The following is a 19,748-nucleotide window of genomic DNA, read 5'->3' on the forward strand; positions in this document are numbered from 1 at the left end:
AATGTTCATGTACAGCTGCACTGAACCTTTCTGGTCATTACAAATATCCGTGTAAAAAGTACATGAACAATTCTAATGCCCCTCCTGCTGTAGCAGCTGTAATTTTCTTTGCCCTATTACATTCAGTAATGAAAAATCCACTTAGACAGCTCAACCTCTCTTTTAGGCCTCCATCAAAATGAGCAAATGGTTTCTCTTTATGGCAAAAACATACCTCTAAATGCCTATGTGTGTGTGTGTGTGTGTGTGTGTGTGTGTGTGTGTGTGTGTGTGCGTGTGTGTGTGTGTGTGTGTGTGTGTGTGTGTGTGTGTGTGTGTGTGCGTGCGTGTGTGTGTGTGTGTGTGTGTGTGTGTGTGTGTCTGCTGTGACTTGAGAATGTGAATCATTAAAGGAATAGAAAATTATGAGGAAATTGGACATGGGAAACAATAAAGTACCTTTCCACTTTGATTTGCCTCATCTGGGTGGATGGAGAAGATGATTATTGTGCTTTTAAAAGGAACCAAGAAAGGACCCATTTCATGCTCAAATCAAAGTTTTCAAGGGCTTTAGGTTCACGTATAAAAGTTTTCCATGTACTATGTATATGCAGTTAGCTGTGATGAGATATTGTATTTTTCAATTCAGTTTTGCTTTATTTGTATAGCACAAGTTTGCATCAGCAGTTATATCAAGGTGTTTTATGCTCTATATACAATTTGCAATACACAATAAAAAATATTGTATTTTGAATCTGTGAATATTTATTTTCCAACAATAATTACATTGATACATCCCATATGCACATCTTTTCTTCTTCAGTGTCTGCCTCACCTGCCTTCATACCACCCTCTCCCTACCATCCTGCTCTGTCACACCAACCCTCTGCATGTCCTCCTTCACTTTCCTCCTGCCTGGCAGCTCCATCTTCACCATCTTTTTGTGCAGCATATCTACTGTCCCTCCTCTACACATGCACAAACCATGCCACTCTAAATTTGTCTCCAATACACACATGAAATTTAAAGAAAGGAAAAATCATACATCTTTAAAGAGGATGTTTTTATTGTTCACAAGAAAGTAAAACCACACATTCAAAGTACAGCAGTGTAGAAATATTTGCAGCTGAATGTTATAAATTCAATATTTAATGCATAAAAACTTTTATAATTTATGTCAAATATGGTACAGGTACTTTTTATACAGTGTTTAAAATGTTAAACTCTTTAATTTTTATGGAAAGATAATTATTGAAGGAGTTAAAAATACACTGTAAAAATATTGCATCATGTATGATTTTGAAATGAAGAAATTTTCTATATTCAGCATTAATAGTAATTTTCTTCATATAAATGGTTAAATTCCACACATAGAATTTAACCATTTACAGAAACATCCTTTAAAAAACAGATAATGAAGTAGCAGAAAACATTTTACTTTTTTTTATTTAGTTTTTTTTTTTACAGTGTAAGTACTGCTTGAGCTAGCATAATAAAACGGGAATGTTTTTATTTTATTAAAAATGTTTTACTAGTCAGTTACTTTATTAGGACTAATAAGCTGATATGCATGTGTATGTGTTGCACCTGTACAGTTTATGAATGCAGCTTTCTAACCAAGTTTGCTAGCATTAGCTGATAACCAGTGTTGGTCAAGTTACTTGAAAAAAGTAATCAGTTACTAATTACTGATTACTTCCCCCCAAAAGTAATCCCGTTACTTTACTGATTACTTATTTTCAAAAGTAATTAATTACTTAGTTACTTAGTTACTTTTTAAAAACACGATTTACAACCTGAATAGGTGATAAAGCGATAGATCTTTCAGCCCAATTCTACTTTTTCTGCATAATTCATCATACAAAATGTAATCAAATGGAAAAGTCTCTTTTTAAAACTTGTTTTATTAGTTTTAATCTTTTAACTTTATGCATCAAGCAAAAATTAAATTATATGCAACATTTAACATTTAAACCTATTTTCTGCACATTCCAGCACATAAAATAAAATATTTTTTTGTGTTTACACTCACTCTTTCAAATAGATGCAAATAAAACACAGCAGAAAATAAATAAAATCAAAGACTAGCGGTCCTGTTGCTCTATTTTCACCTGTAAAGCAGGAGTGGGGTAGGCGGAGGTTTACCCTGGTGCAGGTGTGCCGCAGCGGTCAGTGGAAGAATCCGCGAGTTTCTCTGTGAATTTCACATTACGTCGTAGCGCACTCGGTGCTTGCTTGGAAGTTTATGGGGATTTTTCGCTGTAAAAAGAAGTTTTCTTCCCACGCACAACGGACACTAATGTTTTTGTCACTTTTTATGGAATCAAACTCAAAATAAGGTCAGTACTTCCACGCTTTAAACGCTGCATGCTACACTCTGTCCCTTTTCGATATATTATGATCTGCAGACAGCTGTTGTCACGAACGTCGCACACGCTTACGTCACTGTCATGAGACGTTCTCGCAAAATATCACGGTTTTAGTAACGCAGTAACGCAGCGTTCCTACGTGAAAGTAGCGGTAATCTAATTACCGTTTTTGCAATAGTAATCCCTTACATTACTCGTTACTTGAAAAAAGTAATCAGATTACAGTAACGCGTTACTGCCCATCTCTGCTGATAACTGAGCACTCAACCCTTTTTTCTGTAAAACATAACTTTTACTTTTAAAAAACAAACAATATGGTGACAACCGAAACACTAAAAACAAAGCTTAAACATGCGTAGTCCAAACATGTCGTGATGGTCAGAAGTGGTTGACAAAATTCACACCCTCCTGGTAATTAAAAAGCAAATTTCAAACGCTTTCACATTGACCCGGTCTCTGATCTATGTCCATCTTTTAGATACAGTCTGTAGTTTTCGCTGTGGAAGAAAAAACTCACAAAGAAGAGCAAATCGTAGCGCATTAGTGTAAACGCTGCAGTGTCATCTACTACTACAAACTCTGGGGATTAGGTTTTAATTAAATTATGTAAATAATTCATCTGTTTTTTTTAATTTCCTAACGATAAACGAGACATTGGTTGGAACAATAATTGTCAGTATGTGTCATTATTAATAAGTTTTAATGGGATAATTCTGGGCTTTTCTTATATAATTAATATTATTATTACTTTAAAGTTTTTAAGTTTATTTTTCTTTTTATTTCTTGAGCAATAGTTTTGATTATAAGTTGATTAATAGTTTCATTATTTTGTTTTGATTATTTCACTTTTCTGTTTTAGTATTATAATTATTGGTTAAGCAGTCTCTGAGTTTGACTCTCTGATTCTTTGTGTTGTAGTTTACTGTAGTATCCAATGTGTTTTTCTGTGTTTAGCTGAGTGCTAGCATCTCATCTCTGTCTAGTTATTTACTTCCTGTTTTATTTTTTGAGTTGTTTGTCTCTTGTGTTTTTGCTATAGTTTAATTTCCTTGTGTCTTGTTACCCTGATATTTCCTATCTCTCTGATTGCCTCCTGTGTGTATTTAAAGCCTCAGTTTGTGTTCTGTGTAACGTCACACTGTTTTTAAGCCTTGTTTGCTCTCAGTCTATGTTCCCGTGGTGTTTTTGTCTGTTTTTAGGACTTTGTTATCTTGCCCTCTGGATTTTCAACAGCTCACTTTTTGTTTATTCCATCACAGTTTTTGTCCATCTTTAGAGTTTTTTTCTTTCTTTCGAGATAAATTAATAAGTAGCTAGTAATGGTGACTGCATTGAGGTTGTAAATAAATTGATAAAAAATGTAATGGGATTAAAATTAAGTGAAAAGTATTGGAATCACTATATTTCATGCAGAACCTGGGACAGTTTTACACACAATAGTTATTTCCTATTGTCCACTTCTATAGACCATTTTTGGTTCTCTTTCATGGGCTGGTATGTGTCTTTGTTTGTAGTTATTGAGAATGAATTCACTTGATTTTGTAAGTATCTCCAGCAGCACCCTGTCTATGCTGAATATGAGTTGCTACCATCAGGACGTAGGCTACCACCTTTGCAAATTTCTGATTGCACTAACATCTTTTGTACCTACTTTTATAACTAATTTAACCAAATCTAGCTTATATGTTGTGATGCTTTCAGCCTTTATTTGTTAATATATATCATGTCTGTAAATGTGATGTAAGAGTTGTTGTGGTTGTATTTAACTGACAGTTGCCACATGCACAAAAATTAGTTTTTGAAAAGATAATAGACGTTACCGATAATAATATAAAAAGTCGAGCATGCGTGTAGTGGTTTTAAAATAAGCTATGCAATTAAACTAGATAATAATTAATACAACATAAATATTTATGTTAATTTGATGAGCGCATATGAATTAATTTCTCACAATGTCTACATTATATCTCACAGCGAATGTATAAAACGGTGTGAAAAGACCGTACTAATTCTGGAGATGTCGCAATTAAGCAGATACAACGAACCCAGTCTTTGACCTCATTCTGATGACTTAGGTAAATGATGGTTAACGAGACTTAATGGAGGAACGTACTTAAGAGGCAAGTCTGAAAGAGTGCAGACAAACGATTGACAGGCCCACAATACAGCTGGCCTTTCTCTACATCCTGTCCTCTACTACCAAGCCATTACTAACATTTAAATAGAGCTGGATGTACTTGAGAAGCAGGACTTAAAAAAAAAAGAAAGCAAGGGTACCATATAAAGAGCCGAATGAATGATTTTGCTGTGACAAGAAAGAGAATTGTTCTCTCCCCCCACTTGTCCTCAGAAACGAGTCGGTCTGACAAGCTGGCCATTAGGAAGGTAATTTAACAAGCTGAGTAGAGTGCTTTTGCGGCTCCCTTACACCTCTTGAACATCATCAAGCCTTTTTCTGTACCCCCAGATAATATTAAGAAAATACACAGCCTGGAAAAGACTACAGATGATGACAAATGACAGCCAATGTATCAAGCATATGTCCTGCTCAGATCAACACAGATCTTTGAAATCAGTGACTCTCACGCCAGTGAGTCAGTCAGTTGTCAGCCAGCTGTTGAGGGTTTGTGCACTGCCTCTGAGTTATTGTTATGGTTTATTCATGAAGAGGATTACTGCACTTGATCTTGATGTGATTTGGTTGCATTTTCAGGTGAAAACAGTGGAGTCATGCATGTCATCGGGATGTTAATTTATAGGTACGAACACCTGTTTGCGCATGCCTTTATGTGTGTGTGTGCGTGTGTTTATTGGCTGACTTAATGGCTTTAATTCATGAGGCAGAGTACGAAATGAAAGGTCACCATCAGGAAACCACTGGGACGAGAAGGAAATAAGAGGAAATGAAGTCCATCACAGGAGGATTACATGGTATGGAGATTGCATAGAGACAGACAGAGAAAATACTTTAAAAAATACAGGAAAAAAAACCATGAAATTGTTAATGTAGCTCTCATCTTAGAGGATATTTTTGTATATTTTGTGGACATTTTCAGACAGGGCTGGCAGAGAATTAGAGCTCAACACGAATGACCTTTCGTGAGTGTGAATCCAAAACACGCAGAGACCCACACACACACACAGACACACATTACTCTGACTTACATTAAGTTTCTAGAGACTAACTGTAGCCTTAAATCAAGTTTTCTGCCTTAAATTTATATAATAATGACTTACATCTTCCCCCAAACAGAGTGGCGTGCCCATGCAATCAGACTGTGTAATACAAGCAAACAAACATTTTAGTTCAAATTACAAAGTCAAAATCATATACGTCCAAAGAGTATGCATAGTTAAAAAGGTAGCCTTTATATGTGCCTGTGTAGATGCTCACTGACATGCCTCAGTTTTGAGCTGTCACAAGTTTAGTTAAACCTCTCAGCAGTCCACTGTCAAGCACTGAATACCATTTGGTGCTGTTTTATACGGTGGAGCATTAATCTTGTCAATAGATATTTTTCAAGTGACCTTTTTTGTGCTTTAACCTAAACCAAACCAAAAAACAGCTGAAAAACAAAGCTCCCACTCGGGATTGAAACTGTAGTTTTCAGTGTTGTGATTCACAAGAACTTAAACATGACATTCATTTGATGTTAATGCAGCCAAACGGGAAAGAAGAAAGCTCAAAGACATGTCTGTATTTTAAAACCTTTACAGGGAAACGAATATGTTTCCTGCTGCTGATAACATAACTGATAAACATTTTTGATGTGAGCCTGGTTTTGCTATCTATCAGCCTTAGACAGAAATGACGAACCCTTCCTTATCCAAACCCTGGCCTAAAAAGAATCATATTCTGAATCACTGCCAAGGCATATTAAAGCTGCTGGGTTTTTACTTAAATTTACATTAATTTTCATTTCAAAACAACAAACCACAGGAGTGAGAGCGAGGAGATGTTGTTGTGGTTAGCATACAGGCATGAACCTCTTGAAAAATGTCCCAACTGCAACCCACCACCCAGCCTTTACTTTATATTATTGACGTGTTATTTTGTGCTTTTATATTCTCTTCATCCTCCATCATCTCTTTATCCAGCTCCTTCTTTCCTTTTCTTCTTTTGTAGGCGTTCTTCTTTCTGCTCCTTTTTCTTTCTTACCATTACATTCCCCTCTCAGACTATTAAAACTGGTGCTGTGTGTATTCTGGGCAATTTTCAGTGACAGGGAATAATTTAGCAACAGCTTATTATGTTTTTGGACCACACTGCAACACAATTTAAAGCTTGCTTTAGGCAACGCTGCATTCCTTTTTCTTTCCAAAAAGTAGCCTTTTGTATTGCAACTATAATACAAAAGTTTCAATAATAAAATAGAGACTTTGTACTGTAACTGCAACAAAATTGTTATAAACGATCAAATATTGTGAAAAAAAATTGCACCTTGCCATTATTATCTATTCAAGGAGTGACTGATTCATATTCATACATTCTGATGTTATCAAACAAAAATATTGTATTTTCAGTGCGTTTTTTTCCACCTGCTTATTACTGTAATGTTGTTTATTGGCCTCATATTGATTTAATGTTTCCTCGGAAAGCTCTATCTGGAAAAGTGAATTAAAAACTCTGATTAAGCTGCAATTGTTGACCTGTTAAGTGTTGCAAAAATTGCAAAGCCAAAACCTCTAAAGTTGATTATACTGTTTTTTTTTAAATTATTATTTCTTAGTTATTGCTGTGATCTCAGTGGAACAGCACCACAACTCTACAGGAATGAGAATGTTGCTATGACACGCTGACATGCAGCATAAATTTTAAAAAATGAGGCCGTTGCTGTAGATAAAGCAGAACTTTTTAAATAGGAAAGAAATGAAAGGAACCTCAGCAGCAGAAGGATCCTTTTTCCAGGACAGACATACAGAATGCCGAAATTGCAGGTATATATATTGATAGTTTGTGTTTGTTTTAAACGTGAGATTTCCTCCCACAGCTAAACAACTATGGGAGTCAATCTCCTTTAAATAAAATCTAAAACATTTACAGTGTTTAACTTTGCTGATTCCTTAAAATTTTATCTAATGCCCATCGTCAAGTAAAAAACTCGATTTGTGCAATATTTTGGTCTCACACCTTTGCTGACAGCAGTGGGAGAAAATAATTATTTGATCCTCCCCTGCTGAATTTGTAAGTTTTCTCACTGACAATGAAACAAGCAGTCTCTGATTTTTATGGCAGTTTCATTTTATTGGAGAGACAGAATATCAACAAAAGATCCAGAAAAAAACACACCGCATTAAAGTTTTACATTGGTAAATGGACTGATTCTTATATAGCGCTTTTCTGCTCTCTCTGAGTACTCAAAGCGCTGTATACAACATGCCTCATTCACACCAACACTTCTAAACTCAAGTGCAAACTAACCAACATTCACACTCAGATGAACGAATCGGAGGGCAACTTGGGATTAGTATCTTGCCAAAGGATATTTAGTATGCTGACTGGGGAAGCCAAGGATCGAACCACCAGCCTTCCAATCACCAGCTGATCGGCTCTACCACCTGAGCCACAGCCATCCTGAAAGCCATTGGTTGGCATGTCACATGTCAAATACTTGATCCAAAATCAATGAACCAATGGATTGCAGATACTCCTAATCTCGACACATTATGCATATAAAGCACATCTCTCCATAGGATCAATTCCAACCTCTCCATCATGGACAAGACCAAAAAGCTGTCAAAGGATGTAAGGGACACGATTGTAGTCATACACAGGACTGGAATGAGTTACAAGACAATCAGCAAGAAGCTTAATGAGAAGGTGACAACTGCTGGTTAACCGTTAATCGCCCACATGCTGGAGCTTCATGAAAGATCTTGTATTATCGGGAGAGGATGATCATGAGAAAGGTGCTTGTTAATGATCTGAAAGTAGTTGATACCACAGTCACCAAGAACACCAATGATAACACACCCTGTGTCCCGATTCGAAATACTGAGATCCAAAACAAAATACCAAAGGCCCAGAAGGATGCAATCAAACGGAAGAGTTTATTGAATACACATGCGGGGAGGTACAAACTGCCAAACCTCAGTTGTAGAACTCCACCCAAAAAGACACTTCAGATTGCTTTTGATTCCTCAGGGTTGACGCCCCCTCATGCGTTTACAAAGATTGTGATATGTCAGATACAGTAAATATTCATTTTCATAAGCTAAAATAGACATAGAAGTTCCTGTCTCTATCACATTTTCCATATAAGGCCACTCGCTGCATCTTACAGATGGTCCTTGGGGATGGTAGTCATCTGGCCACCTCTTCTGTCACCTGTAACCGGGCAAACTCAAATGCGACAAGAAGCTGAATACATTCAGGCCTTCACTCAAGCCTGCTTCTTGATTATATGTATTATATGTGTTTTGTAGGCGTGCATGCATTGAACCTTCCATAGCTCCAAGCCACTTACTCCATGTTTCGCCAGGACATTCACGCCCAACGGAGCTTTCAACCTTTTAATTAATTGACTGAGCCACAACTCATTAATAAGCACCAAATTGCAATGTGTAAAGAATATTATGTAATTATGATAACACCTGTAATACAGACTTTAATGTAATGTCAGCAGCTTCAATAACTGCTTCAATGAAGTGATTATTATATGGCTTAATGCAATGATCATGACTTAATGCAAAGTTAATTAATGCAATGATAATGATAATAAGCATAAGTAGCAGTAAAATATTTCCCTTATTCCACACCTGTAATAGACTGATCTTTTACAGTGCCCGCGAGATCACCCTGCTCAAGATGGCACATGTACAGGCCCATTTTAAGCTTGCCAGTGAACATCTAAATCAGGGGTCCCCAACTCCAGGCCTCAAGGGCCGGTTCCTGCAGGTTTTAAATCTTACCCTGAGTCTACACACCTGAATCAAATGATTAGTTCGTTACCAGGCCTCTGGAGAACTGCAAGACATGTTGAGGAGGTAATTTAGCCATTTGAATCAGCTGTGTTGGATCACCAACACATCTAAAAACTGCAGGACACCGGCCCTTGAGGCCTGGAGTTAGGGACCCCTGATCTAAATGATTCAGAGAAGGCTTGGGCGAAAGTGGAAAATCAAGCTCTTTGGCATCAACTGGACCCGCCATGCTTGGAGAAAGAGAAATGCTGGGTATGACCCAAAGAACACCATCCTGGCAGTCAAGCACAGAGGGGGAAACACATTGCATTTAAAGGTTGTTTTCTGTTAAGGGTACAGGTCAACTCCATCGCATTTAGGAGACAATAGACGGGGTCATGTACTGTAAAATCTTGGACAAAAACCTTCTTCTCTCAGCAAGAACACTGAATATAATGACCCAGAACATATCCACAAGGTAACAAATGAGTGACTAACACTAACTAACATCACAGTCCTGTACAAAATCTGTGGAAGGAGCTAAAGCTTTGAGTTGCCAAGTAGCAAGTGGAGTTTCTGTAAAGAGGAGTGGGCCAAAACCCTCCCGAGATGTGTGCAAACCTGGTGACCAACTACGAGAAACGTCTTACTGCTGAGCTCGCCAACAAGGGTTTTCCCACCTAACACTCAGTCTTGTTTTCCTTTAGGATTAAATATTTATTTCACCCCTCGGCATGCAAATCATTTTAGAACTTTAACCTCATGTGTGTTTTCTGGCTTTTTGGTTGATATTTTGTCTCTCTCCATTAAAATAAAATTCTGTTCATTTCTTTGCAATACATAATTATTTCCCCAACTCTATGCTCAGTGTTACAGCCTCAAGCAGTTTTCCAGTGCTATGCCACCTTTTCCCACAGTAACATACTGGAACATACAGTCGTTGTTATTTTCAGTGTTTTAATTCAAAATGTTTCCTTTTATTTAAATGATTTTAAAACTTCTACTTTGCTGTCACATGTTTGTCTCAGTCTGCAGGCTCATGCTTCAGCACCTGTAAGGTACCAATGATCAGCGTCCCCTGTTGGGATTTTTTTAGTATGTGTTTCTATGGTGAGTCACAACTTTCATGGTGAGTTGTTACCACGAAAGAGCGATGAATGACAGATTGAAAGAAGCAGGGACTACCTACGCTTGGCGATCATGGAGGACGGTGCTGATGGCTGTGTCAGTTTCTCTCTGACATACTAAGAAGCACCTTGTTGTTCGAGGTCTGTCTTTAATTGTAATATCTTCTGTTAGTAGTCAACAGTTGCCATAGCTACATCACGACTTTACACAAGAAAAAATAATCTGCGTAGCTCACTAACCTTTTAACTAATGCCGATTCCTTTCAGTTTATTCCTTCTAGTTTCTACTTAAGTTTTAACAAACTTGCATGCTGTTGGATATATAATGTTTGTGTTTCAGCTAGACTGCATGTGGAAGTTACTCTCACTCACACGCACATCTGCACTAAACTACTGCAAGTAGGGAACAGCGGGTTTATGTTGCTGCTCAGGGAAAAATTATTCCAACAGTGAAAAATAGTAATTAATTTATGCACATTCACACACATTAGAGACAAGTCTTGGATTTGGACGGGGACATTTTCAAGTCTTATTAATGGAGCTGATCGGAAATGACCCAGCTGGCCGCTATGTATTGCTCACCCATTATCATGCATTATCACACTCTTGCAAATGTCTTGCCCCATCATCATGTTAGTTTTTCTATTGACTGCAGTGCTGCCTAAAATTTAAATCTACCATCTAATGGATCATTTATTTTACCATTAGTAGTAGTCATTAGGTGTTATTTTCTGCTTGTGTTTTTCAGCATTTTAACACAGGCCGCAGGTAAATATTTATTTTTTTGGGGTGGTTGATAAGGGATTTTCTCCAGATTTTGAGGACGTGTTCATTCTTAGTTTGTTCAAGTTGGAACAAAAGTGAAACGGCTTCAAAACTCTATAACTTACAGTTGGCTATTCAAAAAAGATGTAACTATGTAGTCCCCAGATTTATTTGTAGTCCTCTTATATTCCTACAGCCTTCCATCCTGCTTCCATCTATTCAATTCAATCATCTGTTAAGAAAACTCAGATGCCTCTCACTCTGAAATCCAATTTGATGAGCCTAGAGGCAGTGTCGAGGAGAATGAGGAGGGGGGGCAAGAAGTTTGAAGGAACTATAATAAGGATGGAAAGAGGAAGTAGAAAAAGCTGAGAAGGGGTTGAGGGAGAGGTGTTTGGTGTAGATGAAGAGGGAGTGAGGGCTTGTGACAAAGCAACAGGAAGGCAAAGAGAAGAATGGGTTTGAATTGCATGTGTTTATGGAGGCATTGAGGGAAAGCACCTGAGTGAATTCATGTAAATGCATCTAGCAGATGATGACACTGTTGTCTGTTTCTCTTCATTTAATTAGCAGTTTCATCAGCTTGTGGAGAATTTAATGCTGTCAGATAGATGCATATTTAAATTGCAGTAAGCTGTCTAGCACTTGGTTTTTGAAGCAGGACTGATTTGTCATGATTTTTTATTAAATTTAGACTCCCAGAAGGACAAAATCCAGCTTTAGATCTGGAGACACACTGAGATACTTTTGGCTTTCAAAAGTACAGGACATTTTTAGGCAGGGTGTCCACATTTATATTATTCAAATTTTTTTGTCTAAATATATTTTCCTGTCTGTGTCAAGGAATCACTTTTATATTAGCAATTCCTTTTTTTTTTTTTAAGACAATCTTCCTCAGGTATACACTGTCTATTTTTGCAACATCGTACTGTAGTCTTTATGAACTTCATCTTCTATACCATGAATTTAATTATAAAGAGAAAAAAAATTATTTCACCTTATGGTTTGAGACCCTGTCATGGCAACAGTGTGCTATAACGGTACTAATATGTCACAGTTGTCTTCATATACTCATCTCATAGATTTAAGAGGAAACAGGCAATTTATTCAAAAATCTTTTCTTTCTTTGAACAAATATCAAGTTAATTTTCATATAAGAGCTTACTGTTTGTTTATGTCTGTTCTCATGCATGTGTTGGTTACTCTGTGCGTTTGCCGGCATTTGTGTTACTGTGTGTCTGAATTATTCTGTGTGGAACTTCATAAAACAAAGGTTAATATCACTTTTCAGTAATTTGCCTATTGGAGTGCCATTGCATCCTCTCAGACTCTCTCAGACACACAGAAACACACACTCACACATCACATATGGCTCTTAACTGAATCCTGACCTCCTGCTCCTCAGACCTGATTCTGCGTTCTACTCTTACTCGCGCTCACTCTTCTCCAGTTCCCCGTCCTAACTGTGGGAACGACCCTAACAGTCCAATCACTCTTTCTTCCAGGAAAACATCTTGTGCCCATTCACTGTAGGTTGGTACAGATTTGTGTTAATGCATGGTTAGATAGCTTATACATCCCACGAAAGCATTACCTTCAACATACCTGAAGTGGATCTGAAATAAGTGTTTGGAAAGTGTCTAAAAATCTAAAACAAGCAGTCCTCAGATAGATGAACACCACAATCTTAATTTGAGACAACAAACTAAAAAAGGCTGTTTAAGCAAAGAAATGCCCCTATTTAAAAATAATATTAATAATTCAATTTAAACATGTATAAAAAATATTACATTTTTATATAACAATTTTTATACCACTTATTATATTATTAGTTTTAGCAGTAGTTGGGTCAAACCTCATTGTACTCCTCAGTTTGCTGAACTAAATAAATAAATAAAAATAAAATTTTAATTGACAGTGTTATAACTAAAATGTGGTTTGTTGCTTTATTAGCAAACACAAACAATTCCAGTTATACTTGAGCCATATGGTGGCACTAGTTACCAAATAGTATTTCTGTTTATCATATTCAGGGACATACACCTTTATTTTTTAGGTTATTGCTAATGCACCTTTCGAAAGACCGATAAAAATATCCTTTTTAAGAGGGTTATTGTCTGCTTTCATTACTTTTACTCGTATAAGAAGTCAATGTTCCGACCATAATATGTGATTAACTTATCTACTTTCACCTGCATTTTTTTTTCCAGTTAATTTCAGTTCTTTTTGCTTTAGCTTATGCATTTATTCTGTAGGTTTATATTTACAGTCCGGTGGTGGTCAACAACATCTAGGAATGCAACAGTTTACTTCCTAATGTTGTTATTTGTGCTATTTTCTAATGAATACCTTTAAAAACTAGTTAAAATGTATCTATAAATATCACAGTGTGCAGATTTTATATCCTAATACACACACACACACACACACACACACACACACACACACACACACACACACACACACACACACACCTCAGCAGGCTCTAATTTACTGATATCATTCAGGCTGTTTCATTTAATTGAGCTTATCTTATTCTCTGAGCTTTGCTTTTTGTTTTTGTTGCCGTGCTACATCTTGTCTAAAGCTAATCTTGTTTTTAAAGTCTGTTTTTGGTTGTTTCTTATTTAGTTTGTTTTTCCCGTTCTGTCTTTTTCAATAATTTTTCAAAGGTTGCTGAAATACACAAGATGTTTTTCCTGAAATATACATAGACAATAGTTTCAGAGAAACTGTCTGGAAAAAAACAGGTTATTTCACTGCTGCTAATGATCAGGGCTGCAAATGATTAGTCCTCTGAAACGATAGAAAGTGCTTGATTTAATGCATTTCTACCTATAGAAAAATAAAAGCAGCAATTACGCATTTATTCTTTTTTTTTTTCTTTTCAACAAGCAGCCCTGACTACTGATTGTACTGATTTTCTTTGTTGTTATCGCAGCTGAAATTTCTCTTGTTCTGATTTTCTCTTGTTCTTTATCTTAAGTAACCACCATAGTTTTCATGCATTCAATGTCCACCAATCAGACTCAGAATTCAGTCCAATAACAGATACGGAAGAATAACATTGATCATTTTGTTACAATGAAATATTCTGGTGAAAAATATTAGGACACCCACCTGAAAGACATACACCTGAAAGACATGCATTAGAATTGCAGCGAGACCTACAAATGTCACTTTTCATTGAAACTCCATAGACCGAGCATCTGCGGGATGAACTGGGACGAGTCTGGTCCTTAGAAGTTATTTTTTTTATATCCTGCAAATCTCAGAAATTGCCTGCCAGGACCTCAACCGGTCAGGGAAGCACTTACACAGTATTTGGCTTTAATTGGTTGATTGGTGAGTGGTATAGTTTTATATTTTACTGACATTTATTTATTATATGTGCAATTTGACGTCTTCGTTTATATATTGTTACCAATTTAAAATTCTCTAATTTTTCAAACTAGCGTTCTAGGTCGTGTAATTATTTTTGTTTCCAATTTTTCCATCTAAGTTTCTACATGCATAGTAATTACCTGCCCATTCAGACTGCTCTGAGTGCAGCTCATAGTTAGGATTTCCAGGTAGAGACAATGACCCGTGTTCGGGCCCTTGAAGCAGGCTCAATACTCCGTTTAGCTTACAGCGAAGATGCCTCCCCTTCGTCGCAAGAAGGTCCTAATGCATCCTCAAGAGCCCTCTATGTGCTCTGTTGCTCTGGTCACCATGGAGATTTTGTGTATTTCAGCAAACGATAGGGTTAAATAAGTACGCGTTCAGTGAAGTACGAGTAGCAGCAACAACATGTAAACACTTGTTGGATGCCTGGAACAACGGGCAGCATCGAATCGGACTCGGTGCCATGCTTTGATATGCTTTTAGAACTCACATCTGTCTCCCCCCACCATGGAGCCATCTTTAGCTGTTTGTGGAGGGACCCTAAATGGGATCCAAATTGATGGAAAGATGGGCGGAAGAGCTGCTGGAGGGAAGGCACAAATGTAAAGCCTGAATAGAATTAAAGAATTAAACAGCACTTGATATTCTTCAGGCCTCTGAGCCCATTAGGAGAATGCCGTTCTCTCCAAATTAGAGTAATTAGTTATTAGAGTAATGAGGAGTTTGGTACCCAGCTAGCTACATGAAAAACAGGCAGGAGAAAGGAGGGAGTGTAGGATTAAGACAGAAAACACATGATTTTTTGGGGGGGAAGGGGAGAAAGTGAGAGAGTGCAAAAATCACCACATTTCAATCACAAGTATCTAATTGGCCCTATAGGTTCTGGAGCAGTTCACTGATGAGTTTGTGTGCAGAATACATTTGAAACACTCAGGTTTTCAAAGGCACCGGGGGGTACAGGGAGCTGGGAGAGCTGGGAGAGGGGCTCCAGCGATAAGAGAAAGAAGGAAGCAAGAGATCGGAAGGAAGACAGAGACAGAAAGAGAGAGCGAGAGAAATGTGAATCACATACTGCTGCTCTGATCCCAGCATGTGTCCATCCCTGTCCTAGCCAGACCACCCGCCTGGCTTACAGGGAGTGTGTGTGTGTGCACGCCTGTGTGTGCATGCGAGAAAGAGACTGACAGAAAATGAGCGTGTGCATTGGTCAACAAGCGCACACGCGTTGATGTGTTCACGCTTCCGTGCAATTGTGCGTCTGTGTGAGCTCTCCCAGCAGGAGCGAAAGCACATGGGATGAAGGGCACATGCGGCTAAACACGAGTTTAGTCATAAAACAGTCGCTAGTCGGAGAGAGGTTTTTCCCAGAACCTGCCTCAAACAACCTATGTGTTGTTGAAGAGGAGAGAAAGAGAGAGACAGACATCATTTCTGAGAACAAATGGAAATGGGAAACAGTGTTTGCTGCTGAATTCGGCTCGATGTTAACGGTTTAATGGGCACCATTTTCACTCCTCACCCAAGCTGGAAAAGTCCCCCTCCAAAGTTTTTGCTGATCCTCAGAAAAACTAACGTTTCATGGGGCCACGCTGAGATAGTTTTTCACAGACTCTACTTTTTGTTTGAAAAACTTGTAAGTTTGCAAAAATACGGATTGCGCTTCCGTCGATAAAGGAGTGACTCCTGAGCTGTCAAACACATTTGTGTTCTTTGTGCAAGCCCGATGCGACAAAAGATGACCACTGTGAAAGAATCAGGATGATATCTTTCGTGGTCGCTCCACACTGCTCCCACAAAGTCAAATAAGCTTAAAGTTGTCTATTCTAAGTACTTCACAACCCAAAATACTCTGGGACAAAATTTTGATAGTGTGACTGTTGTGACCTGGAGCTTGTCCGCCTATATTAGACCCAACCTTCAGTCCTGGTCTAGAAATAGTCCCCCTGTAACTCCTCTCTAAAAGGGGGACTGTGATGTCATAATGTTAATAAAGATACAAATAAGTAACAGTTTTTAAAATGTATTTCTTGCCTTATTAATTACTAAAAAAGTGGGATACTACTTACTGCACTTGCACATATACTATCTACATGTATCGCTAATAATAATCCACCATTTAAAATGATCTGATGCTGGAGATTTCCCATAACAACAAAAAATAAATAACCAAAACACCTCTACGCGTGTTTGGATATAAATGATGCTCGGACCATACTAACACGATTACTGTTGTTGTGTGTAATATTCTAACGAGAAACATGCTTCTCCACTTTCTACTATAATTAATGCACCAGATCAACTGTTTGTCTGCACACGTTTGTCAGGGATTCTCCTGTTTAATTTCTCACTCTGTGCCAAGACACATCCGTGTAATTATGTGTCAATGAGCAATTAAGCATCAATTAAGGTTTATTAGGCTGAGAGCATATCACCAGGAACAGTGATTAGTGTCTATCTATCTATCTATCTATCTATCTATCTATCTATCTATCTATCTATCTATCTATCTATCTATCTATCTATCTATCTATCTATCTATCATCTCGACTCCTCTTTCCATGCTTTTACTATTTCTCTCTTTTCTTATCTTGCTTTTAAGTGCCTCTGTGAATCCTGCCAAACTTCATTTTCTGTTTTCTACCGACCCTGAGTCCAACTCCACGCGCTTCTGTCATCCCAGCAGCCTTCCTCAGTCTGTTCCTCATCCTTTGTATGCTTTTTAGAGTACTGGCTGATGCAGCTTCATCTCCATTATTCAGTGCATCTCTGGTCCTTTTCACTTCCCTCTTCTTCTTGAGTGGTGCTACATGACAATCCAATATCTACCAACCTTAGTCTCCTAAATACTTGGCCTTTTCATCTATCCATCTTTATCTTTCCATTAATCCTTGAATGTCCTCTCTGCTGCTGCAGGAAATATCTTTTCTTTTCTTTTTTTTTGGATTGGAGGTACCTCGTACTTACAGAAATGTTCTCGGTAGAATTTGCTTTTCAAAATTGACCAGCTGTTACTTCCCACAAGGTTAAGCTGTAAAATGCACATTGCGTCAAAAGCATTTTAGTGAAACCATTTGGGGGCCAGGCTGCAAAGCTTTCTAGACACCCATAGTTTTTCTGCCTTCTCCCTTTTATCATCATCTTCTTCTTCTTTTTCTTCTTCCTCTTCTTCTTCTGCTTTTGGAGGCTATGGTCGCTCCTTAAATCATAGGACAGTCGCCTTCTCTTCAATTCGGTTTCACCAGTATGGCAAATATTGGAGGGCATCTATTGAAGTAACTTGAAATCAGAAAAACATGTTTCTAGTTTTTAAACAACATGGTGCTGTTGGATTTCTGTGACCAAGCTGATCTTAAAGCATTGTGTGACATCAACGTCCACCATAGAGACAAAAGTTAGTTAGTTCTAAGCCTCCCAAAGAGGGAAAACAATTTGCGGCTCTGACTTTAACAAAAAAATCAAAGTAAAGGACAAAAATATTTTCTATAAGCTGCCAAAGTGAGAAATGGAGCCTGGCAAGATTCAAAAGTGAAAGCTAATGATAAGACATGCAGCAGCAAGAACAGGTAAGCTGTGGGATTCTTATGTTCACTATGGTTACATTTAGTATATGAGTATATGTTCACTAATAAGTCAAATATCTAAACATAAATTTTAGGCTGTTATAATATTCAAAGTTAAAAGTAGTGCTGTGTTTCGAAACGTTTTAGCTAACTGTAGCTTGATAACGGATAGCTAGCATTAGGTTTCCAATAGCTAACTTAAATGCTAGCTTCATAGTGCTAAAAGAACCCTAACCCAAAGTAAAATCTAAGATTTTGAACAATTAACAGCTCAAGTTTATTATTCAGTTAATAGTAGCTTCGTGAATGCGCAGCAGTTATGGAGCATGTTTGAGGAGGACTTTGGAGCCTGTGGGCCTTAGAAAGTGAGTCTCTTGTTAGTAGGCTACTCAAGTTTCTTTGAAACTCAGAAGAGGTCATTCATCAATTCATGCACGGACTCACATGAAAATTGCTAAATAAATGGAAACGTGTTGAGGATGTTCTGAACTTACAGTTAGTGATCCCGACCATCCCAGCATGTGGTGAGATCATCAATCCAAATCTGCAACTAGAGAAAATGTCTCTCCTGCTTTGCACGCTATGCAGTCAATGACACATACGTTTGCACTTTTATAGCTTTAATAATTATAGAATAGAATAGAATAGAATTCAACTTTATTGTCATTGCACATGCACAGGTACAGGGCAACGAAATGCAGTTTGCATCCATCCAGAAAGTGCTTTAGTCGTGATATAGATATATTACAATATAAATTAGCAATAATACAGATGTGTAAGTATATTACAGAAATGGGTCTATTATGGTATGTTATAATGTACACAGTGTGAAGTATGTTATGAATATTCTATAACTATAAGTATGTACAGGCTGTCGTGAGTACAAGCTATGTACAGGCTATGAACAGGATATAAATATGAAATAAAAACTATACAGAAATCTGAGATATACAGTTATACAGAATGTGAACTATGTAAGTTATAAACAGTTGTGGGATTAAAAATTATCGTATGTACAGAATGATTATCTACATTATAATTATGGCTCTTTATGAGCACACAACATGTGTGTGGATACTTGTTCATAATGTGATTTAAAGCAAGTTGTGCATGTTTGAATTTTGTGCACGTCTGTAAAGGTGGCCCAGTGTATGTTTATGTGGGATTAACTTTTATGGCACTGGTTTAAATGTACATTTACCTCTGCACATTGTGTGTGACTGCAAATAATGAAAAGATGAATTTCACTTTTAAAAAAATGTTTCTTAATGACATAATAATCTAAATGTGCCCCCCTGGTCAAGGCTGGTTGCCTGTTCAGTTGATGCCAATCCTGATTTAAGAGTAGAATATATCTCTGATTCTGTTTTAATTATTACATTTTATAAAATAAATAATAATAAAAAATACATTGAAAAAAAAACCTCACACTCAAAACTAAACATACAAGTTAAAGAGTGAAATTTAGACTTTTTTAAAAACAATTCGTTTGTTACAGATTTGATGATAAAGCTCTCAGACACAAAGTAAGTTCGGTAAGTAATTCAGATTAAAAACCAAAAGTTTGGTTGGATGTAATTGGATATAAGTGATATAATTTCCACATGGCCTTTCAGCAAACCTTGCATAGTGTTACAAAACAATTTTTAAGAACTGAC

This window comes from Oreochromis aureus, linkage group 12 (assembly GCF_013358895.1).
Source record: "Oreochromis aureus strain Israel breed Guangdong linkage group 12, ZZ_aureus, whole genome shotgun sequence".
Taxonomy (NCBI): Eukaryota; Metazoa; Chordata; class Actinopteri; order Cichliformes; family Cichlidae; genus Oreochromis; species Oreochromis aureus.